Source organism: Calliphora vicina, chromosome 4 (assembly GCF_958450345.1).
Source record: "Calliphora vicina chromosome 4, idCalVici1.1, whole genome shotgun sequence".
Taxonomy (NCBI): Eukaryota; Metazoa; Arthropoda; class Insecta; order Diptera; family Calliphoridae; genus Calliphora; species Calliphora vicina.
In genome coordinates, this window is record NC_088783.1 from 63,184,004 (window position 1) to 63,201,624 (window position 17,621).

Sequence of the window (17,621 nt, forward strand, 5' to 3'; positions counted from 1 at the left end):
GACTTCAAATACAGGAAATTGTTTATTATTAATTAAAATTTAATATTCATACCTTATGGAAAACTTCTCTGAAGTTTTAAAAAACCTAACTAATTTCTAGACTTTAGATTTGTTGTGGCACTGGTTAAGATTATACGATTGGACATAAATTTTCCAAGAGAAAGTTTTGTTCCAACTAACCCAGCTGGTCTCCTCAAAATTATAAAGAACTGCAATCTACACAATTCTGTATAAGTACTAATAAGTATATTATTTTTCATTTACAAACCTTTTTGTCTGTTTGCTCTCAACCTACATTTGTATATTAACTTTCTGTTTTATTTATAGAATATAAATATTATTAAAAAACTTTATAATCTTCTTCATCTCATATTTGTTTTTTCTTTTCTTCCAGGTGCTGTCACTTCCCCTCACACAACCAACTTTGGCAACCCTTAAATCTCTACCATAAAAACACACATCAACAAATTTATTTGTCATAAATTTTATTGAAAAAATATAAAATCCAAAACAAACGATACAAAATAAATTAAATATAAGAAATAAAACTTTTATTTTATATTGGAAAGGAAAATAACAAAAGCAAAAAACCAACAACGTTTAAATTAAAATCAAATTTCAATAAAAAATAAATTTATTATATTTTGCATGCAAAAATAAAGTTGTGTTGTGTTGGAAAGAGCGAAAAAAAGTAATAAAATTTAAATTATAATAATCACGCAAAAAATTTAAATACAAAAAAAAAGTGAAAATCAAAAAAAGCAAAATTAAAATAAAATTTAAACAAACCAAAGTAAAATTTGCATAATTCTGAAGAAGACTGAAGAGGTCGCAGCACACCATAGTCTTTTTTCAGATTTTTGTTTAAAATCAAAAAAGCTGGAAAGCAGACGAACTACATGGGAGACTCCTTTATTAAAAAAAATTATAACTAAAAAGGTTTGTATATCTTTCATATTTTAAACAAATATTCATAAAAATCTAGACTTCTTTTGATTTTCTTTGTACCACAAACTTTTTGTTTGGGGAGTTTGTTTTTTTTATTGATAATTGGTTTGTGTTGTAGCTTAGACAAAAGTTTCTTTCAATTGTATTTAGTGTTATGTTTAATATTTATTTGTGCGCCGGTTGGTCTTGTCTTGTATTGTCTGTCTGTCGATTTGTTGTTATTTATATTCCATTAACGTTTGTTGTATTAAAACAACCATAACTGTATATTTCTTTTCTTTTATGACATTTCCAATTGTTTTGGGCTTGATTGGGTGTTAAATTGTTTGTACAGTACAAGTGGATACAATTTTTACAATAAATAAAATTATTATTTACTAAAATTTATGGGTTTAAGTGTGTTTTGCTCCCAAAAACACACAAGAATATGCCCGAATATGTGATCCTGCAGAATTTCCACTACAACCTTTAAAATACTGTTATATACAAATGTTTCTATAAGAAAACTGTTATACGGATATTTTTCTATAGAAAAACACTGTTATACAGACATTTTTCTACAGAAAACTGTTATACAAATATTTTTCTACGGAAAAAACTGTTATACACAAACTTTTCTATAGAAAAAAAAATGTGATACACAAATTTTTTATAGAAAAAACTGTTATACTAAAATTTCTCTATAGAAAAAACTTTTATACTGAACTTTTTCTATAGAAAAAACTGTTATACACAACTTTTTTTATAGAAAAAAGTACTATACACATATTTTCTATAGAAAAAACTGTTATACAAATTTTTCTATAGAAAAATCTGTCATACACACATTTTTCTATTAAAAAAGCTTTTATACGCAAATGTTTTAATAGATACAACTGTTATACAAAAGTTTTTGTGTTGAAAATTCTGTTATACATACATTTTTTTAAGATAAAACTTTATACACAAATGTTTCCATATCAAAAACTGTTATACCCAAATTTTTCAATAGAAAAAGCTGTTCTACACATTTTTTTTAAATAAAACAAATTTTTGTAGAAAATTCTGTTATACATAAATTTTTTTTTGAGATAAAACTGTTATACACAAATATTTCTAAATTAAAAACTGTTATACATAAATTCTTCAATAGATATTTTTATTATAAATAAATTTTTTGAAGAAAAAACTCTTATACACAAATATTTCCATAGAAAAATAGTTATAAACAAATTTTTCTATAGAAAATACTGTTATAGAGAAGATTTTCTATAGAAAATACTGTTATAGAGAAGATTTTCTATAGAAAATACTGTTATAGAGAAGATTTTCTATAGAAAATACTGTTATAGAGAAGATTTTCTATAGAAAATACTGTTATACAGAAGATTTTCTATATAAAATACTGTTATACAGAAGATTTTCTATAGAAAATACTGTTATACAGAAGATTTTCTATAGAAAATACTGTTATACAGAAGATTTTCTATAGAAAATACTGTTATACAGAAGATTTTCTATAGAAAATACTGTTATACAGAAGATTTTCTATAGAAAATACTGTTATACAGAAGATTTTCTATAGAAAATACTGTTATACAGAAGATTTTCTATAGAAAATACTGTTATACAGAAGATTTTCTATAGAAAATACTGTTATACAGAAGATTTTCTATAGAAAATACTGTTATACAGAAGATTTTCTATAGAAAATACTGTTATACAGAAGATTTTCTATAGAAAATACTGTTATACAGAAGATTTTCTATAGAAAAAACTTTTATACTGAACTTTTTCTATAGAAAAAACTGTTATACACAACTTTTTCTATAGAAAAAACTGTTATACACAACTTTTTCTATAGAAAATACTGTTATACAGAAGATTTTCTATAGAAAATACTGTTATACAGAAGATTTTCTATAGAAAATACTGTTATACAGAAGATTTTCTATAGAAAATACTGTTATACAGAAGATTTTCTATAGAAAAAACTTTTATACTGAACTTTTTCTATAGGAAAAACTGTTATACACAACTTTTTCTATAGGAAAAACTGTTATACACAACTTTTTCTATAGAAAAAACTGTTATACACAACTTTTTCTATAGAAAAAACTGTTATACACAACTTTTTCTATAGAAAAAACTGTTATACACAACTTTTTCTATAGAAAAAACTGTTATACACAACTTTTTCTATAGAAAAAACTGTTATACACAACTTTTTCTATAGAAAAACTGTTATACATAACTTTTTCTATAGAAAAAACTGTTATACATAACTCTTTTTATAGAAAAAACTGTTATACACAACTTTTTTTTATAGAAAAAACTGTTATACACAACTTTTTTTATAGAAAAAACTGTTATACACAACTTTTTCTATAGAAAAAACTGTTATATACAACTTTTTCTATAGAAAAAACTGTTATACACAACTTTTTCTATAGAAAAAACAGTTATACACAACTTTGTCTATAGAAAAAACTGTTATACACAACTTTTTCTATAGAAAAAACTGTTATACACAACTTTTTCTATAGAAAAAACTGTTATACACAACTTTTTCTATAGAAAAAACTGTTATACACAACGTTTTCTATAGAAAAAACTGTTATACACAACGTTTTCTATAGAAAAAACTGTTATACACAACCTTTTCTATAGAAAAAACTGTTATACACAACCTTTTCTATAGAAAAAACTGTTATACACAACCTTTTCTATAGAAAAAACTGTTATACACAACTTTTTCTATAGAAAAAACTTTTATACACAACTTTTTCTACAGAAAAAACTTTTATACACAACTTTTTCTATAGAAAAAACTGTTATACACAACTTTTTCTATAGAAAAAACTGTTATACACAACTTTTTCTATAGAAAAAACTGTTATACACAACTTTTTCTATAGAAAAAACTTTTATACACAACTTTTTCTACAGAAAAAACTTTTATACACAACTTTTTCTATAGAAAAAACTGTTATACAAATTTTTCTATAGAAAAAACTGTTATACAAATTTTTCTATAGAAAAATCTGTTATACACACATTTTTCTATTGAAAAAGTTTTATACGCAAATTTTTCTATAGGAAAAGCTTTTATACGCAAATGTTTTGATAGATAAAACTGCTATACTGATAGATAAAACTGCTATACTGATAGATAAAACTGCTATAGAAAATTCTGTTATACATACATTTTTTTTTAAGATAAAACTTTATACACAAATGTTTCCATATCAAAAACTGTTATACCAAATTTTTCAATAGAAAAAGCTGTTCTACACATTTTTTTTAATAAAACAAATTTTTGTAAAAAATTCTGTTATACATACATTTTTTTTGAGATAAAACTGTTATACAAAAATATTTCTAAATCAAAAACTGTTATATCCAAATTCTTCTATAGATATTTTTACTATAAATAAATTTTTTGAAGAAAAAACTATTATACACAAATATTTCCATAGAAAAATTGTCAAAAACATATTTTTCTATAGAAAAATTGTTATAAACAAAATTTTTCAATAGAATAAACTGTTATATACAATTTTTTTTATAAAGAAAAAGCTATTATACACAATTTTTTAGAAAAAAAACTGTTATACAAAAATATTTTTATAGAAAAAACTGTTATATACAATTTTTTACAGCAAAATACTGTAAAGGCTTTTCTTAGCGAATTTTTATTTCACTAGGTTTAAAAATAATATTGAACTCTTATCTGAAAACCAAACATTTTCTATCCTTCGGAGTAATATAACCCATTATCAGGTTTTGAGCTCAAGTAAATTAAATGGTTAATTTTCCATTCTTAATCCTTATAAATTGTATTAAAGTTAGTTTCTAAAACATTTCAAGCAGACAGTGTTTTTAAGAGTTCTAAAAAGATGCGCCTGTTTCGACCCAAAATACATGAAAGGTTTAACTTTGTCTTGAATGTAATCTTCAGTCATCATGAAATATTTCTCTGAAGTTTTAGCAAGACCTTGTAATAAATTCAGTATAACTCAATACTTTTTTATGAAAATTTACAAATATTTAAAAATATTACATTTGACATCGTTGCTGAAAGCGTTAACATTAAATGATTTCAGTGGAATCTCCAATATATTGGATATATGACTTTAAAATGCTGGATTTTTCAAAATTTTTTGCTTTTATTTTGAAGAATTTGTAGAATATTAATTTATTCAAACTGTTGGCCATTTTTAGCTATGTCCTTTTCCCATCATTTTGGTAACATATGTATTCCAAGCCAAAAGAAATGCTCATCTTTTGAGGCCAAGAACGTATACAGAAATTTTAAAGAAGAATATCAAAAAAAAGTCATGAAAAACAGAAATCGTGTTTTTTTGTTTGCGTCACTATTTGCTAGTACAATTAAAAATCCATGGCTTTAAGTCCTGACTTAAAATCATACTGTAAATGACCCCTAACTCAAACATTTTCTAATCAGTATTTCAGTTTCTTAGCTTTTTAGAAAGATAATTTTAAATAGATTATTAAAAAGTGAAATTGAACGAAATTCAAATTATTCCTTTTTCAATTATTTTCCAAACTTCTGGGCTGAAGCGGCATAAGTTTTAACAGTATCCGATTTAATTTGTAAACACTTGTAACAGGTATAGGGTACCACTATGCCTTCTTACTTGTGTTTCTTTTAAATCAACCAAATTAAATTGTGTGACAGTTTTTCATTTCTCACCAATTTATTAAACATTTGCCTTCTGTCAGATGCCAGAAAAGTTTTAGCAAATAAAATCCGTAATCTAAAAACAGTTTGAAGCATTTTTCAACTAAAACTCATTTGTATAGCAAACATAAATTTAACGCTCGTCTTTTTTTATTTCTTTTACAATATAAAATTTATTTTATCCATACGTCATTATCAACGTTTACTTTATGTACGTTTTATTAACGTTGCTGTTGGCCCTTTCACTTTTCTTACGTGACACCATTTTAACGCACAACCAAATAAAAAAATACAAAGAGCACGTTAAGAAAAAAGCTACAAAAAAAAATTGTGTGTTTCTTTTCACTGGGTTCTATCGTCAATCACAGTTGCTGGCAAACCAATTCAGTTACCAACATTTCTATTTTATTTTTATTTTTTTTCAACACAATTTTTGGTTGATTTGTTTTGTTTAACTCAAGTATGAGTTGAGTTGAGTGTCTAGAAAACGTTAACAGAATTTTTCACATTTTTAAAACTTGAAGTGCGTACGTGTTTTTTACAATTCATTCTACCGCCAAATTTAATATTCTTGGCCATTTAAATACGTTTCAAATAGTAAAAACAAACAAAAAAACATATATTGATTGATGTTGTGATCATCATCAACGACGTTGTCGCGTGCGTTGCCGTCGTCGTCATTGTACTACAATTGAAAATTTCAAATAGACGAGAGGGATTCACCACTTTATTGTCATCATTCATTTATCCGCAAACAATAGAAATTCTGGGAACGAGAGTTGTTTCCACACAGCGTTTGATTGACTGGGAGCTGTTTTTGTTACAAGTCAAGCTTGAAAAAACAAATTTAATTATCTTTGTTGCTATTTTGTTTCGTCTCTCCACAAAATAAAAAAAGGTATGTAAATAATTGATTTTTTTAAGTTACATTTTTCATTTTTTGTTTGCCGATAATGCCTATTTATTTTACAAATATATCGTTAGTTTGATTTTTTTTTATTTCGCTAAAATTATTTGATTGGTAGAGAAGCTAATTCAAGGCCACCAAATTTCCTAGAATAAAAAAAAATCAGAAAATTTAATTGTCTATTTAATTAAATTAATGGAGAAAAATTAAATAAAATTTTGCAAGTCACTACACTAAAATTTACACAAATAAATTTTATACGAACACAATTCAATAGAAAATACTTTTAAATAGAAAATATGTATTTTCTATGGAAAATATTTATATATTATGCAGATTTTTCTGGAATCGGTTAACTTTAACACATTCGAGATCAAAAGTAAAATTTTTCAATATTCAAATTTATTATTGGGTTTATGACTTACATATCTGTCATCTGTTCCTACTTAGTCATTGAAGATTATAGTGTAAACAACAAAGTTTGTTTTTGCTTGGAAAATGTCGAATTTTGTACCAACAAATCGTCATATGCGGGAAGTTTTTCTTTACTTCTTTAATTTGAATAAAAGTGACGCTGAAGCACAACGATTGCTCACCAAAGCTTATGGTGAATGTGTTCATCGGTTTCAACGTGTATATTTTTGGACTGATTTTGATGAAACTTAACAATAATATAACACAAAGCCTAGTATTTACAAAAAGAGCAGAAAAAATTAAAATTAACCCTATATAGCTCTTGGGGTCAAAATCGCTCCAAAAAAAATAACATTTCTATATCTTTAAATTAGAAATTCCAAATATTGAAAAATTTGACTTTTGACCTACACGATTTTAGGTTTAACGTTTTCTAATTCTAGTAAAACATTCATAGTCTATTTAGAAATATCTGGACTATAATATTCTGAATAGGTTTTGCTTATAATTCATACCAGTAAGGAAATAGAGCTCGTTCGCAAAAAAATGGCCAAATAATTGGTTTTTCTCGAAAATTTCAAAATTTAAATCACAGGTACGGAAAAACTATAAAAGATATTTTCATAATTTTGTCGCATATTTATTCCCTATTATATTCTCAATAGATGATCAAAAAATTCGGAAATTTGTTTAACAAAATTTTTAAAAATTTGAAAATGGAGTTTTGAAACTGCCGTTAAAAAAATTTTATGTTTTTGGTCATACCTGCGAATAGGTTAACGTTATCCTACAAAGACAAAATCTCATATACAAGTAAATATGGATATATTTTAAGTAAAAATTAGCTTTTATTTTAATATTTATCGAAATATGTTAATTTTGTTCCTACATTTCTTGTTCTAGTTGCCTGAGACACGTTAATGGCCTGGCGAATTTTTAATAACTTTAACATTTTTTAAATAATTTCTATTTTTTATGTCTCATTAGAACGACAATTACGTACACATTTCTATTTTTTTAAATTAAATTGCAAAATTAATTTTTTAATGGCAAAATGTTTACAAAAACTGAAAAAAATGCATTTTTTCCCCTTGTAAATGCATCTCAAAACTTCAGAAGGCTTGCGGCACGTCTTAACCCCAACCGGTTTACCTAAAATTTTTTCAGGATGATTTTTTTTACTAATGTTCACCAAACTGGAGGGTGAGAATGGCCAAAATCCAACTTTCGTTTATTAAGGGCCACCCTAATCTACACCCTACAGCAAAAATTTCATATGTCCAGCTTTGACGTTTGGGCTGGACGATGTCGAATCAGTCACGTTTCTCAGTAACGTTACATACAAAGGGAAAAAACAAATTCGTGGTGGCAACCGAAATAATGATTCTGCTTTAGAGACCGAATTTTACAGTTGTGGCCACAACATTTTAGAAGGGGTAACCAAAATGTGGTTGTTTCAAATGAAATTCTTCTTCATCAACTAACTTTCTGTTTCCATGTTTGCAACCGAATCATTCGATTGTCAACAAATTCGGTTGCCACCACGAATTTGTATTTTGTGTAGAGTTTTGAAATTGGTGTAAACATATTTTTACTTTTTGGGGCAACTGATGAGACTGGGTTGACCTTTATCCCAATTAGACTAAAATTCATATCAGAGCTTTTGTGACAAAAATTTTCCTTTACATATGGCCTAGGAGAACTAAGGGTCGGGAAAATTTAGATAACTCAGATATTTTTCCACCAATTTTATAATATAGACTAAAATTCTAAATTCAAGTGCTTGAAATCAGACTAATGGTCATATTTTTAAAAATTTGTACTTTTACATTAATTACATAGAATTAGTCTGTATTTACTAACGCATTTCATTGAAACTTCCAAGAAATATTCCATGGGGTCTAAAGACTAAATATTAGTCAAAATTAGCACTCCGATGTATTTGTGATCATAATATCGAGCCCTTAGCGTCAAATTATCGTAAGCGACATATTCAAAATTTTTTTTTTATTGCAAAAATTAAAATTTTATGGACCGACTGATGTTTTGGCGTTCTCAGAATATCAATATTGTTAATAACTTCAAAATTATAGGGGGTAAGATTTTATCGTAAGTCAATGCTTACATTTACAGTAAACGAATTTTATCGTAAGCGACACATAGTGGTATAGAAAAAAAAGAGGGAAATAAATCTGTAACTTCTAAATGGTTAGATTGGTTTGAATGAAATTTTACAGGCGAAAAGAAGAAGCCATCTAGAGTTTAAGTTCTGAACGTGAACCTCATTTGCCCACCAGGGCCGCGAGCAAGAGTCCTCAAAGTAGGACACCTCGAGTATGTTACATTTTTAAAATGATCCTATTTCCTCGTTTGTGTTCCGATTTACAAAACATTACTCACATAAAATCTTTTCGTCGAGTGCTACAAAAGACCTAGTCGTAGCTATCAATTGTCTCTTATAGCTTAGGAGATATTCGCATTTGAAAATTAAATTTTCAACATTTTTACCCAACCTACTCCAGTTTTTTGATAACAGCGTATCCAAATATTTTCCGATTTTCTCCAGTTTTCCTTCATTGGACTAACAACATACGTATGTGTCAAATAAGAAAAGAATTGTTTAAAAATAATTACTAAGTCCAAAGTTATATGCATTTGAATTTAAAAAATTTTGAAAAGCCGATTTTTCGCAAAGTTTTTGGGAAAAAATAACTTTTTTCTTTTTAAGTTATCGCAAAAAATTTCTAAGAGGATGTATAAGGAATTTATACTTTCTGAAAGCTAAGTTTTTATAAAATATTTTAAATGAAAAAAAAAATAAAAAAATTTGTTACCCAGGGGACCAGGTCCATTCAAAAAACACCTATTTTTTATGTAAAATTACACTTTAGGGCAAAAATTCTCAAATCTCATATTCGATATCAAAACATAATAACTGATTTTGGATGGCCCAATATGCATTTAATTATTTTGTAAAGGATTCCGATAACTCTGACCCTGGTATGGATATTATAGCCAAAAAACTAAAAATTTCCATTTTTGGGATTTTTCAACACTTTTTTGGGAATTGCGGGATCGCTGATAATAAATTTCAAAATTCGTTTTTATTTTTCCATTTTAAATAGAAAATTTTACCTAACTGTGAAATTTCATTAAAAACTATTCATAAATAAATATTTAGTTTCAATTCGAAAAATTTGTATTTATGCAAAAATTCAATAAAAAATATTTTTTGTCATATTTTTTAATAAAGTATTCCATGCATTTTTAATTGTCAAAAGTTATAAATATTTTTGAAAAATAGACAAATAGCTTGAACGAAATTATAATATATCGCATCATAAAATTTTTAATTCTATGTATAAATTTCAAAATAATCGAAAAAATCTTCTCCTATAAAATTTGTGTTTTGTCGCTTACGATAATTTGGCGCTAAGGGCTCGATATGCCCAATTTTCTAAAACCCCTAAAAAGCTTTGTCTGATTGCACGCATTATATGAAAAAATGTACAAACTTGTCAAATGGGGTAAGGTTTGTGGAACTTCTGAGGAGTAAATAAAGGCTTTTTATACAAGTATTGGATATTATTGAAAACATTATGACTTGAGGATTGATATTTTAGTAAAATTAAGTAATTTTATAAAATTTTGGGACTTCATTTACCTTAAAAACTAAAAAAAATTTCATATGGTGATTTTCCACGAATAAAAATATAAAATTTGAATTAATGTAAAATTTTAACAATTAAAGATATCATAACATAATTTGGAACCAATATAGATTCAAATGTCGTTAAATCAATGTCATTAGAATTTTTGAAATTCTTTATTTTCGAATACCAAAAAATTAGTTTTTTTTTAGAAAAGTGCCTACTGTGACGTTATTTACCGTGTTATAGTAAAAATACTTAGTAGGTATTTAAGAAGCATATACAAATAGGAGCTTTTTCGTGGATCGGTGCTTTGCCTTTTTAGAATTTTTTACTCAAACCGAAATCAGTAAACCTGAATATCTCTTCAACTGATAGAGATAACCTACACTTTTAAGCGCCTTTTAAGTCCTTTTCAAGGACAATTTATATTTTAAATTTCAGCTCATTCGGATCATAAATGGATTTTTGGAGATTTTTTTAAAAAATTTGAGAACCGAGGTGACCAAATTTGAGGGGCTACGTACTGGCTCCCATTATCGCTAATACGCTGAACAAACGTAAATCAACTCGAAAACACCTCAGCTCAAAGCATGTGAAATTTCGTAGCAATATCACCAATAGTTCCCAAGTTATCGAATTATTTCCAAAAAAAAAGTTTCTAAACCACTGTGGATTGTAATGTTTGAAAAACGGATTTTTAATCTATAATATTTATGATTACATAGAACATAGTATATTTGCCGAAACCATATCATAACCATGACCTTTCTCGGCGTATGATCAACTGCGACAGCTTGTTTTCAAACAGAATGACTACAAATTTATTAAATCATTCACAATAGTATAAGGATTTATTAAATTCTTTTTAACATAAAGAGTTGTAAGTGGTGTAATTACGATTGCCTTTCATTTAATCTAATTTTCAGAAAAAACTGTTTCTTCAGAAAATGATTTTAAACATTTTCTATATAAATACAGACATATACAATTTAAAGAAAAATATTCTGAAAATTTAATATGTCATAAAGTGTAAATAAAGTGTACAAAAGTGACGTTACATAGAACTAAAACTACACACTGATAACAATAACAAACATCTAAAAACGAAATAACTTTATGCCTTCAAACACTATCAAACCGACAAAGTAACACCAACATATTCAAACACTACCAGCGGGAAAAATATGCAGTAAAGCGGCCTTCCTAATGGCCTCATTTTTCAGACACAAGGACTTCCGCATTGCAAAATCATTTAAATTTTACACGGGGTGTCATTGCGAGTCAAGGCCTTGCATACTCGCTGCTGTTAGAGAGCTGAGAGAAGGCCTACATATGATGGGCTGCTGGTAGGCCTATTTAGGAAGGGAAAATAAATAAGAAGCCAACAAGTAATTCGTTCTTGTAAATTTGTAAAGAGAGTTAATCAAAGAGATGCACAGTATTTTATTTTTTGATGTGGACTATTTTCATTTACTCATGTGTTATTAGAAGGGGATTCATAGGAAATTCATGGAATGAGTATCGGATCTTTTAGAATGTGCAAGTGTGCCATTTAGAAGGCCTACAAACTGAAGTCCTATCATTTTTCCCACTGGACTGCTGCACTGCAATAAACATACACTGCTTATTTAGCCAAACACTGCAGCAGACAAACACTTACCAACCAAACAAGTGCAACAGCACCAGCAGAATTGTTAGTGAGTGAGTGGCAAAGTGTAACATTAAGGCACTTACAACATTTATAAAAAAATAAAAGATACATAAAACTGATAGTAAAAGAGCACACATAATATTTGTTATTGTTGTCATTTATTTTACACAAAATATTATGCATTTTTGTTGCAGGGTGAGTATCTTTTTCTATGAGCTTCAACAATGAGTAAATGATGGGAGATGTGTAAAACGGCAACAACAACAACATTAAAACACACGCAATTTTACAAAAAAATAGTAAACAAAACATAGTGATCTATAAAGTGGAATCATGAATGAGAGAGGGAGTGGGAGGAAGGGGAGACAAAAACAAAAATATGATTATTATTATGATTGTATGCATGGATGCGTGTATGTTTGTTAAGTTATGTAGTAAAAACAACACTAACAAAACAAATATGTAATAGAGTATGAAGAACAATTTTTAACATCGCATAACCAAGCAAACATTTTTTATGCAACAACTAACTAAATAACCGGAAAATCATCTAGAGGATAAACTGTAACGTATGAAAAAATCTACTTAATGTAATGGTTCACTTTCTTGCACTTCTGGAAGTGCTTAAGAAGTCAATTTCTATAAAATGTTGGCAGTGTGTCTTTGCTAACAAAAAGTACGCACATAAACGTTCCTATCTGGTTATGTGTACATCTCTATATGGCTCTTTAGAGAATTTTTCTTTATGATACCCATGTTAGAATATAGTTATAGTTGTCGTTTTTAGCTGTACGAACAATTTAGTTACCAAAAACAAAAAGATATAAACGACCGAGAGTCAACTAACAGCAACTGCGAGAGCAGCTGGAAAACGGCTTTAGAAATAATAACAAGAAATACATGAGAGTGACATCAAAAAGATGTCAGATTGTGGAACAACTTCCTGGTAATTCCTACAATGTCCACCTAAAATAATCAGTTCAGATTTTCAATTTGTGCGAATTCGGTTGATTTCTATTGGTTAAGATGCCAAAGTCACCTTTAATACATACTTTTAGAAGTCAGAGTCATTGTATGAGCTTTAGAGTATCGCTTGTAAAACTTTCATTCCATTCGTAAAACTTACAAACATGATTAATACATCTATATATCAGATTAGTGCTGGTTGATATTGAAATCGGGAAAAGTGGACCACAAATATTTGAGATATAGGTTAAAAACCAGGATCGCCTTGATTTGTATACCCTACACCACCATAGTGGGGAGGGAAGATGTGCAGATGTTTATAACGCCCAAAAATATTAGTCTAACACCCACCTTAAAGTATATCGATCGACTTAGAATCACTTTCTGAGTCGATTAAACGATGTCCGTCTATCCGTCCGTCTGGTCGGCTGGCTGTCCATGAAAACCTTGTGCGCAGAGTACAGGTCGCAATTTTGAAGATATTTCGATCAAATTTGGTACATATTATTTCTTCGGCCCAAGGACCAACCCTATTGAAACTGGCTTAAATCGGTCTATTATTTCACCTAGCCCCCATACAAATGTCCTTCCGAAATTGGACTTTATCGGTCATAAATGTGTAATTTATATATGTATCTACACAAATTTCGCTCCAAATAAGTTTTGTATATACAAAATTCATGTCACCAAATTTTGTTGCGATCGGTCCATAATTAGTCATAGCTCCCATATAGACCAGCTTCCGAAAATCACTTTAACGTACATAAATCTCTTAAAAATGTTAGTATACACACAAAATTCAACGTATTTAACTTTCATATAGACATAAATCACACGTACTAATTTCATGGTGATCGGTCCATAATTGGTCATAGCTCCCATATAAGGCCCACTTCCGAAAATCACTTTAATGTGCATAAATCGCTTAAAAATGTCAAAATAAATATTTTGTAACTCAAAACATACAATTTTTGACTTTTTTTGCAAAATCAAAAACTTTGTTTCTTTTTTTGTTAAAATTTCTATTCCTTTAAGACACATGTGTTCGCTTAGTGGGATGCGAGTGGGATATCTATCAAAATAAATATTTTGTAACTCAAGACATATAATTTTTGACTTTTTTTTTTTGCAAAATCGAACTATGGGCCCTTTTTTCCAAAATTTTTTTTTGCTCATTGGTATCTATGATCTTTTCCTTTTGGTATCTATGACGTTTTCCCATCTTTATGGCAACATATGGATTCCAAGCCAAAATAACTGCTCACCTTGTGAGGCCAAAAACGAATCAAGCCAATTTCGGATACTCTGTTCTAAACGTATACCAGAGAGATCGTTTTGCATCGATCGAACAAATAGTTGTCGGATGAGGCAAGTTCTTGATTATAAGGCGGGTGAGGCAAAACTTCCCAACCACTTCATTCTAAATAGGATTTAGCAGGCATATTGTGGCCGAGCAATGTCATGATGGAATATTACAGCTTAATGTCTGCCCGCATATTCTGGGCATTTTTCGGCCAATTCTCGCTTCAAACGAACCAGTTGCGTTCGGTACAGTTTCCCTGTAATGGTCTGGACAGATTTCAGCAGCTCATAATAGATAGGATCCTTTTGGACCCACCAAATACAGAGAATTTCCTTAGCGCAATGGATATTTGGCTTTGGTGAAGATTCATGTTGGCCGGGCTTCACATACGATCTCTTAAGCTTCGGGTTATCGTATTGCATACATACTTGCGATGAATTAATGATTTCGATGCAAAAATTATTTTTTTTATAGAGTTCAAGTAGCATTTGGACATGCAAAATCATCTTTGAAGGCTTCAATTCATATTGTACCCAATATCTCTACTTTTGGATGAATCCTGTTACCCACAAACGTTTTGAAATTCGTCTTGAGTAGCTCCCTCCGATTTTCCAAGCTCTTGTTAAGTTTGACTATAATCTTCATGAAGTAATGCCTCCAATTATTTTCCTTCAAACTTCTTTGGCTGTCCTGGGCTATGTTTTTCTATCGTTCAAAATCGCCACTTCTGAACCGAACAAACCATCTCTCGCACGTTGGCACCGGTGGACTCTTTCACCATAAGCTTTGGTAAGAAATCGGTGTTCTTCAGCGACACTTCTTTTTCACCATAAATAAGTAAAGCAAAACTACCGAAGCAAAAAAAAAACTGTAATGTTCAATATCAATGTGAGAATAAATGACAGATGTGTACCCTTCAAAATGTCATATAAGTTATTAACAAGTAAGAGAGCTATATTCGGCTGTGCCGAATCTTATATACCCTTCACCAAATTATACTTTAAAATAAATCTGTTTAAATATTTTTAGGTAAACAAAATTTAATTTTTTTTAATTGATTTTCAAAATTTTTTTTAAATTTTTTTTAATAAAATTTTTTTTAAATTTTTTTTAATAAAATTTTTTCCAAAATTTTTTTTAATTTTTTTTTTTTTTTTTGAAAAAAAATTTATGACAAAAAAATTTTTTGATGAAAAAAAAATTTGGGTTAAAAAATATTTTTCCCGATTTTGACCCATTGTAGGTCCAACTTATCTACATCGTTGCAATGGACTTTGAAATATCTATCATTAGATATCCATATTGTCTACATTAATGAGTTAGTAATCCAGATATAGATCAAAAGTAGGTCAAAAATCGAGGTTGTCCCGGTTTTTTTGCTCATATCTCCGTTTTCTATAGAAAATTTTGTGTTTTCATTAGAAAATTTTGTGTTTTCATTAGAAAACTTTGTGTTTTCTATAGAAAACTTAGTGTTTTCTGTAGAAAACTTTGTGTTTTCTATAGAAAACTTTGTGTTTTCTATAGAAAACTTTGTGTTTTCTATAGAAAACTTTGTGTTTTCTATAGAAAACTTTGTGTTTTCTATAGAAAACTTTGTGTTTTCTATAGAAAACTTTGTGTTTTCTATAGAAAACTTTGTGTTTTCTATAGAAAACTTTGTGTTTTCTATAGAAAACTTTGTGTTTTCTATAGAAAACTTTGTGTTTTCTATAGAAAACTTTGTGTTTTCTATAGAAAACTTTGTGTTTTCTATAGAAAACTTTGTGTTTTCTATAGAAAACTTTGTGTTTTCTATAGAAAACTTTGTGTTTTCTATAGAAAACTTTGTGTTTTCTATAGAAAACTTTGTGTTTTCTATAGAAAACTTTGTGTTTTCTATAGAAAACTTTGTGTTTTCTATAGAAAACTTTGTGTTTTCTATAGAAAACTTTGTGTTTTCTATAGAAAACTTTGTGTTTTCTATAGAAAACTTTGTGTTTTCTATAGAAAACTTTGTGTTTTCTATAGAAAACTTTGTGTTTTCTATAGAAAACTTTGTGTTTTCTATAGAAAACTTTGTGTTTTCTATAGAAAACTTTGTGTTTTCTATAGAAAACTTTGTGTTTTCTATAGAAAACTTTGTGTTTTCTATAGAAAACTTTGTGTTTTCTATAGAAAACTTTGTGTTTTCTATAGAAAACTTTGTGTTTTCTATAGAAAACTTTGTGTTTTCTATAGAAAACTTTGTGTTTTCTATAGAAAACTTTGTGTTTTCTATAGAAAACTTTGTGTTTTCTATAGAAAACTTTGTGTTTTCTATAGTATATCACTTTTTTGTGTATATCACTTTTTTCCTTAAAATTATTATTTTCTGTCATAGAAATATTTTATATGTGACAGAAGAACTACTTGATTTTAAAATAAATTTTCAGCTTGACTTCTCGCATTAAACAACCAGCCAACTGATAGTTTGTACGCAACAGCACTTTACCATCCTTAACAGGCAGCAAGAGTAGCAAAAGACAATAATGCTACTTCTCACTACAAATGCTCCTCCGATGTTGTTCCATATACGATTTTGATATAAGCAAAAACTACAATAACAACAAAATTAAATAAAAACCAGTACAGCAAAAAATAAAGGAACCCAGCAGTAGATGAATAAAAAAAAATAACAAAATTAGAGCAATACAAGTTATGTTGGGTGGGGTTTGGTTTAGTTTTTTGCTTAGTTTTTTTTTGTCCCTCTCCAACAAAGAATGAAAATAGTTTATATCCACAATACTTTTTCCTTTATATTGTAGAAAATATGTATGTAGGTATGGTGAGCAAAAACAAAACAGAAAAAAAGGAAACTAAACTCTTTTTGTTAAAAAGACTTTGCAACTTTACTAGCACCATATATTTTACACAACATATTTTTATGTTACACTTTTTGCACAGATACAAAAAGAAAACGCTCGAAGAGAAAATGTTAGTCATAAAAACGTAAATAGTAAGGTTTCAGAGAAAATAGAACTACTAGAAAAAATAGTGAATTTGAACGATTATGGCAAGAACTTACCATCCATGTCCGAGTTTTACTAATAAAAATTCTTTGAGTCTTTTTTACC

At 28.1% G+C, this 17,621-nt stretch overlaps 1 protein-coding gene across 2 annotated transcripts in view; it reads left to right on the forward strand.

Moving 5' to 3' along the window:
- Fur2 (furin-like protease 2) overlaps positions 1-17,621 on the forward strand; it is a 496,857-nt gene that overhangs the window by 39,012 nt on the left and 440,224 nt on the right. For both annotated transcript variants that reach the window (XM_065510151.1, XM_065510152.1), the window contains exon 2: positions 395-939. The gene's annotated coding sequence lies outside the window, so the exon portion shown is untranslated. The remainder of the gene's footprint in view (positions 1-394; positions 940-17,621) is intronic.